The sequence below is a fragment of the Lonchura striata genome, chromosome 1 (genome assembly GCF_046129695.1).
Source record: "Lonchura striata isolate bLonStr1 chromosome 1, bLonStr1.mat, whole genome shotgun sequence".
NCBI lineage: Eukaryota > Metazoa > Chordata > Aves > Passeriformes > Estrildidae > Lonchura > Lonchura striata.
The window spans coordinates 49,621,219-49,643,876 of record NC_134603.1 but is presented as its reverse complement, the minus strand read 5'-3'; the positions used below and the strand labels follow the sequence as shown (position 1 = coordinate 49,643,876).

Sequence of the window (22,658 nt, the reverse complement as noted above, 5' to 3'; positions counted from 1 at the left end):
TACAGAGCTTCTTAGATATAAGATCAGAAGCAATCCCATGTAAGAGGGATATCTAAGCAACTTTGTAGGGAATGCAGGTGTTTTAATTCACAGAAAATAAGCAGGATGTGATACTAAACCCAGCACTTCTGTGCAGATGCCATTGGAACTATGTAGAATCATTCTTAGTGGAAATTTGTAACAAGGATGAACTTTGTCCTGCAGCAAAATTTTTGATCTGGCTTTGACTCAATATTTGCTGACACCAGTCAGATTTCTTTCAGTGTCATGACAAGAGTTAGTGTCTTAGAGCAACAGTAAGGAAAGAAGCCTGTGCTGTGGGGAAAGCATGATGCACCGCATGTAACAGGGCATGCATAGTTTTAGGAATAACCTTATTTGAGAGAGTGTCTTGTTTAGGTTTAGACAAATTAATACCCTGAGACTGTTTTGATAGAAAATTGACCTCTTGTCGAGATGTCAATAGCTTGAGTGTCTGAGAAAACAGAAAATAATTGCTTCATCCTGATAATTTTCTATTACAAGAATTTATTCATCCTGAACTGCCTGACCACTGTAGCATTCAACAACATGGTGAGTTTTTTATTTTCAATTACTGTTCTTTACTTCACATGATACTATATAAGATTGTGTGCATGTAGTGTGTCCTCTCTGTGTAATTGGTTGGCTGTCAGGGAACAAGAAAAAAAATCAATAATACCAATAATTTTTAGCTCTTAAATTCTGAACTAAATGTTTCTTATGTTAAGCATGTGTCATTATATATACAGCTCTGTAAGGGTATTTTATTATATTGATTGCATTTACTTTCTCAGTGGTTTCCTTATATTTAAAGAAATTGATCATAGGACCATAGCATTATTTAGGCTTCATAAAGTCATTGAGTCCAGCTATTAACCCAGCACTAGCAAGCAGGTCCACCTCTAAACCGTGTCCCTGAGTCCTGCATCCACACATCTTTTAAAAACCTCCACGACTGGGGACTCAACCACTTCTTCAGGAGCCTGTATTAATGCTTGACAATCCCTTCTGTGAAGAAATTGTTCCTATTATCCAGTCTGAACTTCCCCTGGCACTTGAGGCAATTTTGTCTGGTCATGTTGCATGTAACATAGGAGAAGAGACTAAGTCTTACCTCCTTACAACCTCCTTTCAGGTACTTAGAAAGAGCAAGGAGGTCTGCCCTCAACCTCCTTTTTTCCAGGCTAAATTCCTCCAGCTCCCTCAGCTACTCCTCATAGGACTTGTGCTCCAGACCCTTCACCAGCTCTGTTGCCCTTCCCTGGATATGCTCCTTCTTGTAGTGAGCGGATCAGAAGTGCTGAGTACAGGAGTATGATCCCTCCCTAGCCCTGCTGGCCACACCATTTCTGATATAATCCAGGATTCTTGGCCACCTGGAGAAACACTGACTTATGTTCAGCTGCTGTTGACCAGTACCCCCAGGTCCTTTTCCATCTTTGCAGCTGCCCTGCCCCAAGCCTGTAGTGTTGCATGGGATGGTTGTGACCCAAGTACTGGATTCAGCATTTGGCCTTGTTGAACCTCATGCAGCTGGCCTCAGCCCATCTAACCAGCCAGTCCAGATCCCTCTGGGGAGTCCTCCTGTCCTCCAGCAGATCAGATCTCACCTAACTTCTTGTCATCTCCAAACTAACTGAGGGTGCACTCAGTCACCCTCAGATCATTGATGAGGATACTAAACAGGACTGGCTCCAACACAGAGCACTGGAGAACAACCTATTCTCTTCCTCCCAAAGCTCTGCCACTTAGGGCTGGAGTTCCTCCACCTGGGTGCATCTCCCACAGGGGTGCTGAGAGCAGAGCACAGCCTTGCAGCTGGCACTGGGATGGCAGCCTGGTCCCACCAGGGCTCCATCTGAGCAGCTGCACTAGCCCTTCCTGTGTGCTCTTCCTGTGTGCCCTTCCTGACTGATTACTTTCTGAAAACACATACCTGGCATAAATTGAATTACCTGGTTTCAGCTTAGATTAAGTACTTGATTTGTAATTAAAATCCAAAAATATAAAAGAAATTGAGAATGACAAATGCAGTTTATTGAATCAACTGCTTTCCTGTTCTGCCTCCAATGCAGTTCCATTTGATTTACTAATTATATGCAAAGTATCATTATGCTGTGGTTCTTCATAATAATTTTGGTTTTTCAGCAGAGATCCTTCTTGGGTTGAATGACTGAAATGGATTGTATCATTGCAGTTACTGATAATTTGTATTGCTACACAGTTTATCAGACTGTTCATTTCACATATGTTTGAGAAATAAAAACCTATTTATTTTCTGTGAGGAAATTATGAATAAATATAAAGCTTTGTTTTTTACCAAGATATGATATGGTATCTTTTTTAGCTTTTCAAAATGCCTTTTGCTGAACATCTAGAACTCTGTGCAAAAGGGGGAAAAATTTCTGACTTTGAAATATTACTAGTGTTGATTACCATTCTAAATGCATAATATTATCTTATGGTCTTACTCATAGCTATAGCAGTTCTAAAACAAGGCAAGATATATGAGGCATGAATGATATGTTATCTTCTTACAGGGAAACAGAATGCAAATTTCTGACATATTATTCAAACTTGAATTATTTACATATCAAATATTCTGGCAAATCCTGATTAAACTTAGATGAATTCTCTTAATCTCTTCAACATGCCCTTTGGTAAAAATAGGACTTCCATATACAGGACTGAATAAATATTATTTAGATTCCTACATCTCTGTAGCTATATTGATATATATTTATTTTTTTAATCATCAAAAAATCTTATTATAGCTAGGAAAACAAGGTATTATTTTGGTGCAGAACTTGTTTAATTGATTAATTATAAAATTCAGCTTAACACAATAAAAATTGGATTCAGATAATCTTTGTAGTTCAGTGTTGCAAGTGTGAATCTTGCACTGTGCAAAACAAAAAGATAGATTTACCCTTACAGAATGGTGAAAGTTTGACCAAGGTGTATTAGTAATGTCTTCCAACTCATTGGTAAATAATTATACACCCAAGTGTAAGGAGGGATGTGAGGGCCCTGAAAGTGGATGGATGTCCAAAGGGACATGTACTGTTCACGGCAATTTTAGAGGGAAAAGAGGTGTCTCAGTAAGGCAGTTTTGTTGAAGGTGGCAAAGCTTGAGTGATCAGTGTCTCTTTCTTCTAAGACTGGAATATACACTGTTTGAAATACCTCTGGGAAATGGGAAAACTTGCAGGCTACTAACAGCCTTTAATTGCTCACACTGATGCCATTAAATCCAGATGTTTGACAGGACTCAATAAACGCAGTGTTTCTGCTATTGCTGATTTCCATCAGCATGCTTATCTCTCATGCTGTAATGTGGACTCATGGTTGAGGAAGTAATTTATTTGATAAAACCAAAGAAAAGTTGCTCTACAGGGAGTGGGTTTCTCTGGGAAATCTATTGCTGAGCACCTGCCATCATCACTTAGCCCTCAAATAGATTGTGTCAATGCTAATGTTTCAATTTTTGATTTCAGGTGTGATAGCTGACCTTCTGCTTGGGGCATAATGTACAGGCTGGCAGAGATGTGTACTCACTAGGAAGGGTGTTAACTCAGAAATTATTTTTCTTTGGATAGCAAAGGATGATCTATTTATCTAAGCATGAATGAGTATTAAATTGGTCTAGAATGCAATTTATAAATGTTATTGCTTGCTATAGCATATTGCTATTTAGGTCGCAATTTAAATTACATGCTATCAAGAAATTGTAGTGATGGCTGTATAATAACCACACCTATAAATACTTTTCTTCAATATATATAATATTGTATTTTCCTATAAATTAAATATGATGGCACTTAAAATGTGATAGCACTACCTATTGCAACAATTCTGAAATGACAATTTAATATCAGTCACAAGTTTGTTTTCCTGCCTTATAGATCTCTTTAATAACTTTCATGATTTAGTTTTCATTCTCAGTTCTCATTCCCAAATGCTTTCCACAAGTGGCATTAATCAGGGTGGAAAGGAAAAGTACATCTCACCCGAGGTAGCCCAGCCAAAATTAGTGGTTTAATCTGGGGTCTGTCTTAGGCTGTGGAAATATAATCAAAAAATCATGTTTTTGACCAAATCCCTAAATGGTAAGGACAGATTACCCTACTCTCACTTCTAGATTCTAGGGTTTTTTTAATGAATGGGTGTCTTTTAAATTACTGTTATTCAATTGCAAGTTGCTTTTTTGTAGAGCAGAAATAAAAACCTTTGGCTAAGCACAGAACTTATACTTGGATGTGTGTGGTTTTCCAATATGAGTTACAATATGTAATATTTTTATATTTATTGTTGAATTAATAAAGAAATACAACAGCACACAAATCCACCTGAAAGCAATTTGTCTTAGTAGGAGAAATTTGTCTTTCATTCCCTTTGGTTGTTCTCAAAACACAGTGTCTCGAAACACAGTATCATTGTTTTACTCTGTAAATATTTTTTGGAGTAGAAATGTCAGGAATATTAAATTTTCCCACAGCTGATCTGTCATGAACCACCAGTGCAAGTGGGGATTGTGATAGTTCATTTTACCGATCTCAGAGTGCAAAAACAACACAGGAGGGGATTTCCAGTATCAATCAAAACAAATGCACCTTTTATTGAGTGCCCACAGCAAATGCGATAGAAGGATTAGAAAGGAAATAAAGGATAGAGAGAGAGAGAAAAAGAGGAGGGGGAATAGTTACCAATGGAGGGATGAAATCCTCGTGGTCCGGCCAATAGATCCGTCTTGTCACATCAGGGAGAATCTCAAAGTCTCTGGTTAACTCAGGGATCTTTTATAGTATGTAGAGGGAGCAGGTACAGGACAGTAGGACAGTGGAGAATAAGTCTGTTGAGAACAAGTACAGACAGTCCAGTTCCAAACAGGACAAATCAGTTCCAGCAGTGAGCAGGACCCATTGTTTCGGGACTGGTTACCATGGGAAACCAGTCTTAGTCCAGTGAACACCTCTGCAGGTAACACTTGGCAGACATCTCCTTTCAGTCAGGCCAGTGCCCCTGGGTTAGAATTTTAATGGTCTCGGTCTCAGTCCTTGTGGAGGGCTTCAATCTCCATCCTTGGTGGCGGTCATGAGGCAGGAGGCAGAAGGATCTTCTGTTGGGGGTCACCAAAGTTCTCTAAAGCAAGTGGTATATGGCCAAGAGGTTCATGGGTTATTGTGATGAGTGGTGATCGTGAAGCAGGTGTAAGCATATAGAGCAAGCCACTTATTGCCAGTCCCTGCTTGAAGCAGTGTACCATGGCAGCACAGCAACCACACCTGCAAATAATCACTTGGCAAGCATCCACCTCAACCAGGCCAGAACTCCAGTCAGGGTCATCAGGGTCTTAGTCTCTGTCCTTGTGATGATTGTGAGACAGATGAGGGAAACTTCAGACTGTCTCTTACACAGTCATATTTCTCCAAAGTTTTTTTAGCCTATGTAAAGTAATAGAAGGTTTGTACTGTAATATGTGGTGCACATTTGCAAACCCTGTTTTGTGATGTTAAATGACAGCATGTAGAAAGTATTCTTCATATATCTTCTTTCTCTTCCTTGTGGTTTAAAAAATGAGTTTTTCTTCATTGAGGTACCTCCCCAGTGTGTGTTTTTCTGCTTTTCATAGCAGGAAAGTGTTTGGTAGGTGTTTTAACTATGTACTTTCCCCTTGGCTTGAAAGACTCCATTTACCTATTATTCTTCTGCTTTCCATTCTCCTTCATTTTCAGGAGCTAAGGAGTGTGGACTAAGTGCTACCACTCTCAGGAGAGCATCCTTGAACTGCTTGTGTCTGGCAGCAAATAATTTTTTCTACTCTTGTTTCACTTCATCCCAGTAAGGATGATTCTATCCCTAGAAAAGGATTATCTAGCTTATGAAATATATCCTGAAGCCAGACCTAACAGCAAGTGAATCACCTGTCCTGGATTATAAGGACAGGAGAAATGTGCTTGCAGAAGACGAGAGCTTTTGCCATTGCTTCAACCTGTTATGTAACAGAATTTAGGGTTGCCTTTTTAAGGTAGAAAACAGATTTTAAGGCAAACCCCACATTTCCTGTTTAGCAAGAGAAAATTTAGTTATAATACAGGAATAGCTGGACTTTAGCAGGGTAAAAAGGCTACCAGGTCTTTCCTTAAAAATCCTTCCCCATAAAAGGCAATTAAGTCTACAGCAATGTAAGTCTGGCAGTTTTCTGAAGTGCAATGAACTATTTCTTAACACATGGTATTAATAGACCTAAGAACCTGCAATGCAGAGTACACTCTTCTGGTGGCCTGTAATCATCCCTCTTTTAATTGCTAAAATAATATTATTCACAATATTACCTTTTGTATTACTGCTATGCAACCTCAGATTTATTACATACATTAAATGCATATCATAATATGCATTACATACATAATGCATATTACGATATGCATTTATCATATTATTTGGGTTTGCAGACCAGTTTAACTTACAGTAGGAAGTATTGCTAACAAATGTGTGATGTATTATTTGCTCTGAAAATTGCATAATAGGACAGAATATATTATTCAACTAGTGCTCAAGTGGGATTGAAATGCTTCATAGGCCTTGGAACGGATCTGGAAGGTGCTGGGCAGGACATTGTGTTGGGGCGTGATGTTCACTCTGCTTGCATTTAGCATATTTCATTATTTTCTGGACTTTCATACTAGAAAAACTAAGGCATTCCAACATGTCATATCTCTATCTTGACAAATATATTCTGTAGAAGAGTAACTTCATTATTAATATTTCATACTGGGATTTTTCTGTTCCTTTTTTCTCTTTCCATTATAGAGTAGAACCCATGTTAAAATATACTAAAGGTATTGTGTATTGTTTATCAAAAGTGAACAATTTATAATTTGGGGCGAAAAACAAGGACAGCTCTTCAGTCTGTACACAATTAATAGCTATTATAATTTTTGACCAAGAATCCAGAAAAACTCATTTGTGCATGTGTAAAAGCATCCTAGTTTTTAATTTTTAACTTGTTATTTGTTTTGTTAGTATGCATTTTGGAACAATTCAAGCACAGATTATTTTGTAACCTCCTAAGTGGCAGAAAGGCAAGGCAAAAGGATTTATACATACTATCTAATGTATACCTGTAATGTACACAGGTGTTTTATGTGTAGTGACCTATTTACATTGCAGTACCTAATCTTTTCTAATCATTCTCTTCTCTCTATTTTCCATTTTATCACAGTTTGGATACCAAATGTCGCACTTCTCCAACATGCAACCAGGCAACATGCCTGCAACTATATTTAGCCATTTCACAAGTCCCAAGTTAAATGCATACTTGGAGAATGTGCTTAAAAAAAAAAAAAAAAAAAAAAAAAAAGTGAAAATAATTACTGAATAACAACAGGGAATAAACGGAGTGAGAAACAAAAGTCACACAGAGCCTTTTCCTATCAATGTTCTGTCATGTTACGGATTAAATGTATAACCTTTATTGTTTGGCTGCACCATTCCCACAGAAGAATCTGCTTTTAACTGTTTCATGCACTTTATGGTAGTCTTTTATGGTTTTTAAAGAATTAATTTGACAGTTTGATAATAATTGCTTGCAAAGTAAAGCCTTCTAGCAATTGTAAATGTAAATTTTAAGTAAATTGTTATTGTTGTTTTGTCAGTGCTTTTGGAAAGCCACAAATACTTAAACATACTCCTTTAACTTTGGGTAGATGTTTTGTAGACTTTGTATCAAGAATACATTCTTGACTGAATGCATACCGTCTTGATACATTGCATGTTTCTGAAAAAATCCTTCAGTTGAAATATCAGCTGTAATTCCTCGAGTTCTATCACTGTTCACTGACTTTTATTTTGCTTCTTAAATAATTTTCTCTACAGTAGTTCTACCTAAAGGGACTATTAAAATTCAGAGTCATTGAATCATGCAGAGCAAGAATGTTTATGCATGTGCTGTGCAAGTTAATAAGCAAGAAAGTTTATACAAGCAAAGACAGCCTTGTTTTATATGGATGAAGAGAGCTTTTTCAAAGCACAGCTCTTTTGTTTCCACTTCACAAAAGAGTGCATGTTGTGATTAATCAATTATGAAAGTATTAGATAAAAATTTCTTTAAAAGAGCAATTATTAATTAATAATGTTGTTCTGCAACTTCAAATTGCTATGCAGTAGAAAATATAACCTGGAATACACAGTCAGTGAAAATAGAGCTGAGGGAGTGATATCATACTGCCATAGACTGAGGACAAGGAAAGCTATAGAGAGATAGGAAAGATTAAAAAAATAAAGTTTCTTGCCTCATTAACATATTGGTTTATAACTTTTTGTCCTCAGTAGGCACTCAACTGTGTGTTCATCTGAGAAGTGTATTGTTTGTCAAGTTTGATAGGTGGATTACACTAACATAATAAAATGTTATGGGATTGGGAGGGACCTTAAAGATCATCAAGTCCCAACCCTCCCCTGCCATGGACAGAGACACCTTTCACTGGAATTGTAGAATCAGAAAGAATCACAGTAAGACTTGGGTTGGAAGGGACTCTAACGATCATCTAGCTCCAAATCCCACATTGCAATGGGATGTCACCTGCTAGATGAAGTTGCCCCCCATCCACTCTGACCCTGAACACTTGGATGGGGTGTCCATAATTTTGGGAAACCTATTCTAGTGCCTCATTACCCTCACAAAAAAAAAAAGACTTTTTTCCTAATATCTAAAATCAATTTCCTTTATTTTAGTTTAAAACCATGACCCTTGTTTTATCACCATCTCCCCCTTTTTTATGCCTCCTTTAAGTACAGGAATGTCACAATAATGCATCCATGAAGCCTTCCCAGGCTGAACAGCTACAAGTCTCTCCGTCTGTCTTCACAGGAGAGGTGCTCTAGCCCTCTGATCATCTTTGTGACCCACCTCTAGACCCTCAACAACAAGCACACATCTTTGTTGTGCTGAGAACTCCAGGGCTGGATGCAATACTTCAGCTGGGGTCTCACAAGATTGGAGTAGAGGGGTAGAATCATCTCCCTCAGTTGCTGGCCATGCTGCTTTTGAAGCAGCCCAGGATGAAGTTTGTTTTCTGGGCTGTGAGTGCACACTGTTGACTCATGTCCAGGTTTTCATCCACAAGAACCCCCAAGCCCTTTCCTGCAGAGCTGCTCTCAATGAGTTCTTCTTCCAGTCTGTGCTTATGTCTGAGATTGCCCTGACCCATAAGCAGGACCCTTCTCTTGGATTTTTTGAGCTTCATGAGGTTCTTGTGGGCCCACTTCTCATGCTTGTCCAAGTGCTCTTGGATGGCATCCCAACCCTCCATTGTGCTAACCACACCACTCAGCTTGGTGCTGGCTGCAAACTTGCTGAGGGTGCACTCAATCCCGCTCTCTGTGTCACTGATGAAGGTATTGAAGAGCATCAGTCTCAGGACAGAGCCCTAAGGGACACCACTTGTCACCAGACTCCATTGGACATAGAGCCATTGGCCACATCTCCTTGGCTGCATCCATCCAGCTAGTTCCTTGTCCACTGAATACTCTACCCTTCAAATACATGTCTCTCCAATCTGAAAATAAGGATGTCATGTGGCACCGTGTCAAAGGTCCTAGAGAAGGCTAGGCAGGTGGCATCTATCAACCATTGCAGTCACTCCATCATAGAGAAGGCCATCAGGTTAGTCAAGCACAATTTTCCCTTTAGTGAAGCCATGCTGGTTGACTTCAATTACCTCCTTTTCTTGCATGTGCTTTATCATTGCTTGCATGAGGATCTGTTCCGTGATCTTCCCATGCACAGCAGTGACGTTCACTGGCCCGTGTTTCCCTGGGTCATCTTTTCTCTCCTTTTTAAAGACAAGAGTAATGTTTCCCTTTTTCCACTGACTGGAAGCTTTGCCTAACCACCATGACTTTTCAAACTGGCTTGACAACATCAGCCAGTTCCTTCATGACCCTGGGATGCATATTGTTATGCCCCTTAGACTTGTAGATATTCAGTTTTATCTAGTACTCCTAAACCTTCTCTTCAAATACAGTGGGAAGGACTTTGCTCCCCGAAGCCCTACCTAGAGGTTCAGGGACTTAAGAGACATAGGAAACCTCATGCCAGTGAAGAATAAGGTGAAGAGTCCTCCAACTTCTCCATATCCATTGTCACCAGTTCTTCCTGCTCATTTATCAGGAGACACACTGTCCTTGGCTTTTTTTTTTTGTTGACCTATGTATTATAGATTCCCTTGTTATTCTTTGCGTCCCTTGCCAAGTCCATTCCATCTCTTCCTTAGCTTTCCTGATCCCATTTCTACACTTTTGCACCATATCCCTGTACTCTTCCCAGGTCACCTGCCCCTGCTTCCTCTGTCTGTGCATTACCTTCTTACACAGTGTGAGCATCAGATCCTTGCTCAGAGATTTTGTTTTCCAGCCTGTCTTGCTTGAATTTTTACACATCAGGATGGAGACCTCTTGTGTTCTGAGAACATGTGGACAGAGCAAATTTTTGGAGTCAGTAAGTGTGTAAGGATGAAACAAGTAATGTTAGTTTAAATACAGAAATACAATTTAGGTGGCAGTTATTCAATATAGTGCTTGGAAACTTGGAGACTCATCTTTGCAAACTGTAAACATATTGGGATAGCCCATTTCCTAAAGAAAATCAAAGATTCTAGATCTGAAAAAATGAGAAAACCACAGATCCTTACATAAAATGAGAATGGCAAGATCACAGCTAACATAATGTGGTCTGAACACTGATTGACATAAGCCCTTGTCAGGAGCATTTATAAATAGTCGGTCTCCAAGGTTTAGTGCTTTCATTGTCACTGAATGGAGAAAATTTGTTCTTACATAGCAATCCCTCTTTCTTAGGCCTTGTAGAAGCCCTGTGCTGACATTCTGCTAAGGTATGAGTGTCTTTCCATGTCAGCACATTGTTTTTCCTACACTTGGATAGCTTAAGATCAAAGGGTAAGTGAAGGCCATGATAAATTTAGTGTGTATTTGATATTTCTTGAAAACAAGTGTATGTCAGAAAGAAGGAGAGAGTCTCTACATGTGTAAGAATTATGTGTATCTTAGTAATCTTGACATTTTCCCATTGTTTCTTAGAAAGGACCTTTGTGACAGTACATTACGTTAATCCATTTGTTTTCAACTGAGAACTAGAAGAGTAAGGCTGAAAATGAAAGAAATAATTTTCAGGATTTACTGTAATTAAACACAATTTTCTTATGTGAGAATCACATAAATTAGTGTATTTGTAGATGCCATCTGCATTAACCTCCAGGTTTGTTCTGGAAACCTATGAATTTCAAGTAGTCTACCCCAGAAAATAGTGTTCATGGCAATATATAAAAATACCTCTGGTTTAAATATTAAATGTGCAGTAAAAGGATTGAAGCCTAACTCACAATGGGGTACTGGCACATTTTCTATCTAAAAAAGCACTGGTACAATGGCATCATTATGAATCCAGAGATTATTTTTGTTAAATAATTATATTTGTAGTCAGGACCTTAAATTTGAACATTGAGCATTGTCATCTGGTTGCCCAGCTTCTGGAATGTCTTTCATCCTACATAAGAAAAAATACTGAGGTGCTAGAGTGTGTCCAAAGAGCAGCAAAGCTATGAAGGGTCTGGAGCACAAGTCTTATGAGGAGTGACTATGGGAAGTGGGCTTGTTTAACCTGGAGGAAAGGAGGGTCAAGGAAGACCTTTTTGCTCTCTACAGCTACCTGAAAGGAGGCTGTGCTGAGCTGAAGGTTTGCCTCTTCTCCAAGGTAACAAGGGATAGGACAAGAGGAAATAGCTTCAAATTGTGCCAAGGCCACTTTATATTAGATTTTAGGAAAAAATTCTTCACCAGAAAGGTTGTTAAGCACTGTAACAGGGTCCTCAGGGAATGGTTGACTCTCCATCCCTGAAAGTGTTTATAAGATGTGTAAATATGGCACTTGGGGACGTGGTTAATGGTTGGACTTGACAATCTTTTCCAACCTAAATGATTCTAAGAGTCTATGATTCTGAAAACTGTGTTCTAAGTAACTTCTCCCATATAAAAGTGGAAGCCTGCATTAACAGTGTAGGGGGAGCAAACTCTCAGGGCAAAATCCTTCTTCTGCCTTTATTAACACAAACATTCCTTAACTATATAAATCAAAGAGCTGTTCTATATTTCAAATCCTTTTAAACTATTACAGTCTTATTCTGACTCTAAGTTTTTGATGGTCATCTTATTCGCTGCTGCCATAGCTGAAGTCAAGCATGACCTGACTTCTGTGCCTTTCATGCATGCTTCAATAAATGTTAAATTTTACTGATTTAACTGTTTTCTTGTATTATCTTGCAATAGGTTTTCTACTGCAATTTACATGAGGAGCTGCTGCTAGATGAAGTATCTGTAAATGTTTGGAGTGTTATATTTCATTCATGAATTTTACTCTTTACATTCCTCCTCAAAATTTACCTCTATCATAAAATACAGGTATAACTTCTATCACATAAAACTTAGAGGGTTGCTCAGTTGCTCTTAAATCTGCAGTTTTTAAGGGGATTCATAAACTCTTTTTTCTTCTGTGTCTTACCATTCTTGAGTCCAGAATTGACTGAATTCACTTGTTAGTAATGCCAATATTCTTCCAGGTTGTGTTTTGTCTTTCATTGAGCATCTTGTTCATCTGCTACAGACTAAGAGCTTTGATGGTATGGAGAAGGACTGGGGTGGTGCTTTAAGAATCCTAAATAGTTCATATTGAATAGATCTACAAAGTAATTTCTTCACTTTCCATCCTTTTTTGTGCTATCACACTGTCACCATTTCCTTCAGTTTAAGCATTCACCATTTTCAGGTGCACTCTCACCCTTGTTCAAATAGCAGCAATCATTTGACTACTCATTGAAGTTTACAGAGTGGAGCTTTGGGTAGGGAGTTGAGGCAGTACAAGTCCAGTGCAGATGTGGAAAGTCAGGGAGTCAGATCAGCTTAGTTCCCCTTGACTCCTCCATAGGCGGCTGCTGCTACAAATGTGGAAAAATAACTCCTACATGCAAGCAATTACTGACTCCCTTCTTCTGGTGCATGGCTTTGGATGCACTTTGGGAAAACCACTAGACAGAGTCAATTCAGCTGTCATTCTCCCTTATATAATGATTCTTTGAGACAATTTTATTTGTTGTAGATCAAGATTGAAGTCTGCAAACCTAGGAGGAAATTTTCTGTCCAAATCCCTCAGTCACAGCCTGTTTTTTTGTCTTTTTTGTAAGGCTGGCTGACTTAGGGAAGAGCAGTGAAAACTGTTCAGTACCTATCCACTAAAGCCTGAGTTAGATGTTCCTTGTGACCTTATAATTTATGAAAAAGGCCATCTGGTCTTTACAGGTTCAATCTTGTCTCCCTTCACACTGCCTTATCTCTAATATAATAGGATTTAAATTTTTCATTGTAGAATGGAAAAAAGCCTGGCCATGAGACAATACAGTAGTCGCTGCTCCCCTTGTCCATGCAGTTGTATTATTGACCTGGCACTAGTGAAATAAATTAAAACTGTAATGAGAAACACTTTGAGAAATATTAATGAAAACCTTTTAAATACTATGAGTGATTTTGTGCTTGCTTTTGAGGTGCTTAACCAGTACAGGTGTCAGAAGTGGTAGAGAAGAAAAACTAAGGAAGCAAAACAAAATTATTGGGTATTCTGGTTTCAAAACATGGAACTGAAAACCTCTCTAATTTATTTTTCTTTTGGTTTGGAATTACAGACAAAAATATTTTATATAAATTACAAATTCTGGGAGAATTAAAAAATACTCTGATGTCTAACTTTTTAATGTTACTTCCTCTTCTCTTTACATATGCATTTCTTTTCTACTTCTAAATAATAATAAAAAAGGTTCCTGTGTGATAAAAGAAGTAGACTGAATATTAAGCTAATTGAGCCTCATATCTGGTACTCATAAGCTATGGTATGAGAAGCTGTGCTGGGGCTCAGGGGATGTATCCCATCTCCCCATTACCCTTGCTATCTGAAAATCAGGGCTATCTTAGCAGATCTACCCAGACCTCATTTGTGGTGGCTGACCTCTGCTTCCTCCATTCACACCTGTGGTAGGTCCTTTGTCCTGGTATGTCCAGCCCAGATGGAAATCAGTATTGCGTGGAGCTGAAGCTCAGCTTGCAGGAGAAGGAGCACTTAACAGCATCCTCTTGTCTGCTCTGCTCTTGTTGGTCTGAATGAGCTCTGGTAGAGTCAGCTTGCCCTTGCTCAGCAAGTAACATCAAAGTGAAACACTTGGAGTGTGACTCAAGGAAATGCCCCAGAAGAGCCCTGGTAAGTGCTCTTATAGGGCACTGACATCATGTCCTGACGAAAATGAATATTGTGCTCCCCCACCTGCACCAAGGAATGCACAAGGCAAAGAGAAAGCATCCTCAGACCCAAAGACTTTTGGAAAGCATGTATGCTTCCCCTGGCAATAAAAGTCACTGATTGTGTCTATGACACAGTACTGTCACTTGTCCTTGAAGCATACAAAAGTAAACTACTCTTAAGTTTAATCATACAATCATAGAATGTTTTGTGTTGGAAGGGATCTTGAAGATCATCTAGTTCCACCCCACCTGCCATGGGCAGAGACATCTTCTGCTGGATCAAAGCTGCTGCCAAATTAGAAGCAGCATTTTTTTTCTCTGAAGGGTCTTTGCAACATTTTTCTGCTACATACAGAGTGTAATCTTTTCTTGTGGCAGTTTTTTCTTTGGGCCAGGGCACATTCCTACTAATCAGCAGTGCAGGTGGTATGTCCTGTCTGTAGCTCTAAATTTTAATAAAGAACTCATCTCTTTATTTCCTCTTGTTCTCATTATGAAAATGAATTGGATTTCTTTCCATCAAGTCCTATAAACATAAAAATGTCAACAAATTTAATTTCATTTAGAAAAATACATAACACAAGAACATGATCTGATGAAGTTCTGAATTTCTTCCCTCCCTTATTCCTAAACTTTGACATATCTTCTTGTCCTCTGTTATGATATTTAAGCTATCAGTTTTGGAGGGATCAGCCTAGTATTTTTAATAGTCACTGTTTCTTGAACACATGCCCCTTATCATCACTTTGACACATATTTTTCATTTCTTTACTTTTTATGTTAGGACTGTTATTTTCCCTTTTTATCTCTCTATGTTACTACATCTAATAAATAAATAAAAAATGTTTTATCAGTTTAGTGTTGATATGTTTAAGGATCTTTAAGATGGTAGTCTGTATTGAGAGCTACAACAATACACGGATTAATATCCCTGCTACATATTCTGTCCTATGGGAACATTAGAGCAAAATGCTTTTGTTCTTACAGACAAAATAGGTTTTTTTGGAGAGTCAAATTCGTCCTTAAGTTCTGGTGAACTGCACCTTAATCCCAAAGTTGCTGTTGATGTGAATGGGAGCAAATTTTTTTATTACCTGTGTTAGTGTCATTTTCATACTGAACCAATGTATCTCTGCAGTTATGCATTTCTAGAAAGCTCATAGCTTTCTACAGAAATGTACTATAGAGAACATATTACAGAATGTACTACAAAGTTTGTCAAGGGCAAACCACTTTCTTGCATTATTTTTTTTTTTTCTTCCTGCAGTAGCTGATACAGCTTTTATTCTCTTCAAGTATTGCATCCTAATCCTCCCACAGGGTTTATTTTTTATCATTTTGACATCCAGAGTTTAATGTCCCCGTTAGGGTCAGGTGCTTGGAGGTGAGAAACATTCATAATTTTTCACCTGTGTAACAGTTCTGAATTTGCAAGTCCTTTCCAGAAAGCATGTAACAGTATATATTCTCATGAGTGTTGTATACATCTGTTATAGATGGTAGAGAAAGAGTTTGTTGTTTCTAAGGGCATTCTAATGTTTCCAAGTTGTATTTATATGCAGGATTTGTTTTGCATATCAGACAAAAAAAAAAAATCCATATTTTGATGTTTGAAATCTTCACTAGGAATTCTTTCTTAAAAATAAGCATTTTATAGACTACTTAATCAATTTTATGTAAAGAATAAGCAATTTGATTTTGTCTTCACTGTACTGCAGTTTTCCTTATACACACCTAAATTTCAACCAATAATACTGGTAGGTTGTTGAAGTTTTCTAATAGGAAATAAGATGAGGAAACTTCCAGGTGTGCTATTTTAGCAGTGTCTTCATTATAAGATGAAAAATATTGATGAATGAGTGAACAAAGATTTGATTAGATAATTGTGATGGAACAAAACTGACAGAATTGTGTGTTCTGCTTTGGCTGTGGGCTGTTCTATCAGCACTTGAACAACAAATCTGAGAAGGGACAGAATTAAATCTTAGAAAAATAAATTGCGATAAATTGTATAGTGTTAGTTGGTTTCAGTCCCTGATAATTTGCTGCCTGATGGAAGTCAATCAACTAGTTTTCTGTTTTCCAAGGTTTTTTAAACATATGATCCTTGGATGCTTACTACATAGACAAGTCCAAGGAAGTCTAGAAAAGAATACTAATTTTAAAATACCTTCTTGTCAGGAGGCTATTTACTATAGGAAGGACTGTACTCTCCTGATAAAGATTTGAAGCATGGAGCACCACTGAAAACCATGAGTTTAAATGACAAGGAAAACCAAAAAATTAAAAATATGCTGGTTATTTATTTGTTTTAATTCATTTGATTTGCTGTGTGATTGTTTACTCTTTTTTTATGCCTTTCTTCTAATGGAACACTCTGAATCATACTTCATGTTCTGGAAAGTTCTGCTGCTTGATGATAAAATTACTCAGGGAAATACTTGGACCCTTGCCAAGCTTCTTCTGCTTGGAGGTAAAATAGATTATTAGAATCAATGACCACTTTAATGATCTTGTGTTTATTAGCAAAGAGGATACAGAAGCATATTTTTCTGAATGCAGGGAGAACAAACAGCAGGCAATTTCCTTGCCAGAAATGCCATTGCTGCCTTTTCAGCCTGTCCTCTGTACCATGGGTTTATTTCTTTAGCCTCTGTGTGAGGACACTTGTGCAGTCACACTTCTCTTCTGTTTTCCTGTTGTCTGACCTGACCTGTGGCTTTTGGTTGCTGGTGAATTTTGAAGGTTTCATGGTATGAGGTGTTCTGTAATAGAGAAGTTAAAGGAACTTCTGAGCACTTCATGCAGATAAAGTTGTTCTATTGCAACAGTAACTTGACTTTACTGTGGCAATCTGAGAGGAATCGAGCAGGTATAGTTGTGTTTAATGACATTGAATGGTTCAATCTGATAGAAATGGAGCTTGACATTGCTAAGGATATAACAGCAGCATCTTATCAGGTTAAAAGTCCATTTAGCTGCCTATGCCACATCCTATCTTCAGTCATGAGTAATAGCAGCTACCACAACAAAAATATAGGTCTATGGCAAAACATGCAATGAGAGATATTGCTCCAAAATCATGGGACATTATAAATCATGACACCTCTACAACAGAATATCCACAATTTCTATGTGCAACCTGTTCCACAGTCTCACCACCCTCTTCATAAAAAAAGTCTTCCTCATGTCCAATTTAGATCTACCATCTTTCAGTTTTAAACATTTGCTCTTTGTCCAGTCACTACAGGTACTGCCGAACCACCTCAGTTCCCTCAGCAGTTCTTCATAGAGGAGATCAAAACTGGCTGTTTCAGGAGAGTCCGTGCTTAGCTGTAGATTGTCTTTAATATGTGTCAGCATTTTTCAACATATGTGAAATAGCCCTCAGATATCCTTAGAGTTCCTTCTTGCTTTTGTCTAGGGAGAAATGTTGTTTCATGCTATTTCTAGTGAAGTTGCAGTTTCCTTTAAGTGTAGGACATCCAGTTATGTGAAAAGTGTCTCAGGATTTCTTACTGCTATTCTCTTCTGTCTTTAGTTTTTGCTTTTTCCATATTTGGCTTCCAGTACTGTAACACCTGTGCTTTCTATTCCCTGCAATTTTTCTGTCAACTGAAATGTGACCATATCTTAATTTCCTTGTGCAATACAAAATACATATGTATACCTTCTTTCAGAAAAAAAAAAAAAAAATTCTTGCACGAGTCTTGTTGACATTATAAACTGCTACTTTTCAAACTAAGCTGCCTAAAATGAGACCAGCAGAGTACAATCCAAGGGGTGCTTACTTATTTCTTTAATTTTCTCATTTGATCAGTAAGCTCAATAAAATAGTATTTCTGATTCATCCCAAGTTCAAATTCATCACTTTATTCTCAGACATAAGGGTTTCAAATTGTTACTTGTTTTGATGAAGGGCATGTAATTTATAAATTCAAAAAAGAACAAAATTCTTAGTAGCAAATATCTACAAAATGTAACCTAAGAGAGAACAGAAAAAATAATTAAACTGAGAAACACTCAGATGTTTTAAAACATCCCATGTGAAATGTTAAAATGTCTCAAAGAAGGTTCTTGAATTCAGGGATAAGAGTCTGAGTCTCTGCTCTGTGCTATTTCTAGTGAATATGAGGTAGGTATTTGCAGCAAAACCCTCTATTAGTATTGAGCTATTGCAATTTATATTTAATTCCTATAGAAATTGTAAATTGGTATGAGCCTGCAGTCTGATTTAAAAGAAGTTTTGACTCTCCTTTTACTGTGCTTTTTAAGAGTCCCTAAAGTTATGGTGGAAGGTCAAAATATATATATATTTGTGGGTTGAAGGTGAAGCATAGCTATGGTTCCATCTATGAGGCTACAGAAAAAAGCATTTTGATGCATTAGGTGATGATGCAACTTGTGTTTCCTTACAGAAACAAAAGACTTGTGTAGCCTTCGGTTAAAATCAGGTATTCATGAAGGCAGAGTAGTGGGAGAACTTCCCAGAGCTGTGGGAGAACTAAACAAGTTCCATGTCTCGCTCTTTCCCCTCATGCTCCCTGCATTTTTAAGAAATTCAAGTTGGTTCACTAAATAATTACTCTCTTAATTTGCAGAAAAAGCAAATAGCTTGAAAAGGCTTTGAAAGTATTAAATAGCTTATTTTTTTCCCTTTGGAGGAGGCTCCGAGTCTTCTATTTTACTCATTTAATCTGTCATTCCCTTGCACCCAAGGGCAAAGTGTCATTTCTGTGTGCTTCAGTAATTTTGTACAGCACACAGCAAACAAATATCAAGTGACTGAAGCCAAAGTAGATTTTGTGCAGGAAGCTATGTTACTTTTTCTTGCCATACATTTTTAATAGACATTTTCTCAATTGTAAGATGGTAAGTAGAATTCTGCCCTGATACAAATTCTAGGTGAAAACATGTTCTCAGAATACAGTGGTTTTTCACCATATTGCAGGCAGCGGTTTCATAAATATCTGGATGCCATGAATGAACTCAGTAGCAAATTAAAACAATCTCCCATTTTACTTCTAGAAAACAGGATTTTAGCTAATAATATCAGTAGTCTTTTGTTGTTTTAGAGCCTTGTACTACCCAGTATAATGATACAGGATATCAAAAAATAGCTTATAAATCACTCTTATTACTTAGCAATTTTAAATTTAACTCAATAAGATAGCCAAGTATCTTGGTTATTTTAGAGGATTAAGCCAGAGCTCTGAATCTGAGCTGAATAAGCCGTATTAACTGATGTCATGTTTCTGATAAGGAAAATGCTATGCTTTTTGACTAGAAGCTAAAAAACATTTCCAAGGAAATAACAGAATGCTAAAACATCTGGACTAGTTCTTGGGAGATTCACAATTCTAAAATGATAGAGGTTTTTCTTGAACTGGCATAACCACTGGTCATACTAAAATTGAAAGTGAAAGATGTAAGTTAATTTAAGAGAAGGAAATTACAATAATTGAAAAGTATAAACTATATATATCTTACTACACAAAATATATAAATACGTTTTCCGAGAAAGACTAGTATCATTTAGAATACATAGTCCCTATTAAATAGAGCCAGATTGTCTTCTCCTGGCTCAAAAAACATGACAGCCTTTTATTGATCCAGTGCCATATTCTGATGAGCAAAATGCATCTCTGCTATGTCCTATACATCTAAATTTAAAATCAGAAGAGAAATTGTACATTGCTATTACAATTCCTAGCTTGTATACATAATTGAGCTTATGCTTCTAAATAACTGCTCTACTTAGGCAGAGTTAGAAAGTGAGCAAAACCACTTCTGGAGATGCATTTTTGGCAGCTGTTAGCATTTACGGTGAGTTTATTTAAGATTGGGTTTGGCTTACTCTGAAGAACTAGAGCAGTTTTACAATTTAGAAATAAATTTAGTTTCTGTTGTTTGAATTCTGGACTAGTAGCTTTTTAAGATTATCTACTGTTTAAAAAATAAAATTGCATAGTTATGGCCAAATTTCATTACATTAGCTGATAATTTATCCAAACACTTATGTAAATACCAAGAGCAAATACAATTCAAAGAAACTGAAATGTGCATGTTGTACAGTCAAGATTTAATCATCTTGGTGCCTAAAAGCTTGCCTCTAGTTACTTTTACTGGGGAAACATCTGATGTACATGATCTTTAATTAGTAGTATTCCTAAACCATTTTTGCAGCTCTCAGCACTATTGTACCACTGCAGGCTTCTGATGTAATTGCAGGCTTTAGAATACACCATGATGTCCCTGTAAAAAGGTTTTCCCACCTGCTTTTCCAGCTGTAACATTTTCATGGTTTTGTGAGCTACTACCTTAATTTTCTGCAACAGCCTTTTCACATTTGTCTTCTCAAATAAACTTTTCTGCTTTTAAGGTTGATTTATTTTCACTCCATTCCACTGTATTTATAAGTGTCCTGGTTAGAGATGTCAGCCTAGCAGAAGCTTTCACTTCACCTTTGATTTTGTGTTTACAGTACTTCCCACCTTAATTCTGCCTAGAAGAAATTAATTCAAGTAGAGGTATAAATACTGAAATGGCCTTTGCTGTCCATTCCCATTGTAGGAAGTTCTGCCAATAAGGCAGTAATTCTGCTGCAGATGAAGCATGAGCTTTTGAGAGCTTACTGTTCATTTGCTTCAGTGAAAAAAAAAAAAAAACTGATGTTTTCAAGATACTTTTTGAGGTGGACAATCCAGGAAGCATAGACATTCAAAGCAGCAGTTTTAAAATAAAAAGTCACCAGCAAACATTTGACGACCAAACAAAAGGTAAATACACCCTAATTACTCACCAGAAATTAAAATGAAAGCATAAAAATGGCATCATGAGAATATTTGCATAAAAATGACACAATTAAACATTATCAGAATTTCTGTTACTATGTTACAAAAGTTTAAACATTATTTTAATGCTTTGTAGATATACATTCATGGCATATAGCTGGACAAGCAGCATTTAACATCAAAGTTTAGTCAAAACCAATGAAATTCTATTAGTCTAGAAATGTGTAGTGATAAAAACTTGTTAGATGAGTTGGCTGTGTTGCAATTAACATAAAGAGCTAAATGCATAAAAGATGCTTCTGAAATCTCCATTTTAGAGTGGGTAGTGCCTAACAAAAGAAGAAAGAAGAGACATAAATTGATGCTGATGTAAGCAGAGGATGCAATAGGTCATCTTGAAATATGTTGATGGGCTAAATACAGTCATTGGGGGATAGAAATGGATGTAAAATAGTACAGGTTGCAGGATGCTATTTTGCAGAAATGAAGCAGAAGCATCAGTGTCAAAAGGCACACCCACGCATAAAATGTCTCCAGCTTCTGCACTTAAAATGTCTAAACTGCAAATTTATGGAATGACATAATTTTGATTACGTGAAACTACTGTAATAACTGTTCACTGGATCACTGATGGGTGGACTTGACATAGGGTTATAAGTTGTTTTATAGTTAAAAATGCATTTTGTGGCTGTCTGTACATTAATCTATAGGGTCCATATCACTTTCCTGTGAAATTTTGCAGATTTGCATGCTCCCTTCATTTCAGCCAGAGTTTGACGTGTGAAAATTTAGTGGGAAAGAGGAAACATAAGCATTTGATAAGCTTGGCTGTTCTGTCAGCTCTTCACAGCACTGTAAGCAAGCTTAGTTGCCTATCACATGGTGCACAATGTTTTCACCTCCAAAGTGAAAACCAGTGTCAGCTTAAAAGACTTGTGATGACGAGGAGAGAGCAGAGAGCCTGCTCTCAGAGGCTTGGGAGCAGGCTCTTCTTTCCTCACCAGCATGAGGATTTAATAGAGCAATTTCATGACTGGCAGAGAAAACCTGGTGGCACACTCGCTCCTCTCCAACAGAGCAGCTTGGGCAGGATATGCGTAGGGGTTTATTTTAAGTAACTAAAGAAAAGCTTCAGAAAAATTACAAATATTAACCAACAGCCTAACCAATTGCTTCCTTGTTGAGAATACTTCTGTGTATTTCCAGTTTAAATGCACAGTTTAATATCTCTGTGAAGTGAAATGATATGGCAACAGTGCTTTTGTGATACAGCATTGCTGACAATCACCTGATTTGGCCAGGCCAGTGAGAGCCAGTGAGCATGCTTCTTTCTTTCTTTCTTTCTTTCTTTCTTTCTTTCTTTCTTTCTTTCTTTCTTTCTTTCTTTCTTTCTTTCTTTCTTTCTTTCTTTCTTTCTTTCTTTCTTTCTTTCTTTCTTTCTTTCTTTCTTTCTTTCTTTCTTTCTTTCTTTCTTTCTTTCTT

The 22,658-nt window shown here is 37.4% G+C and overlaps 1 protein-coding gene across 8 annotated transcripts in view; it reads left to right on the top strand.

Annotated features, from left to right (window-relative positions):
- Positions 1 to 22,658, top strand: part of DLGAP1 (DLG associated protein 1) — a 403,998-nt gene that overhangs the window by 156,456 nt on the left and 224,884 nt on the right. The window lies entirely within an intron of this gene.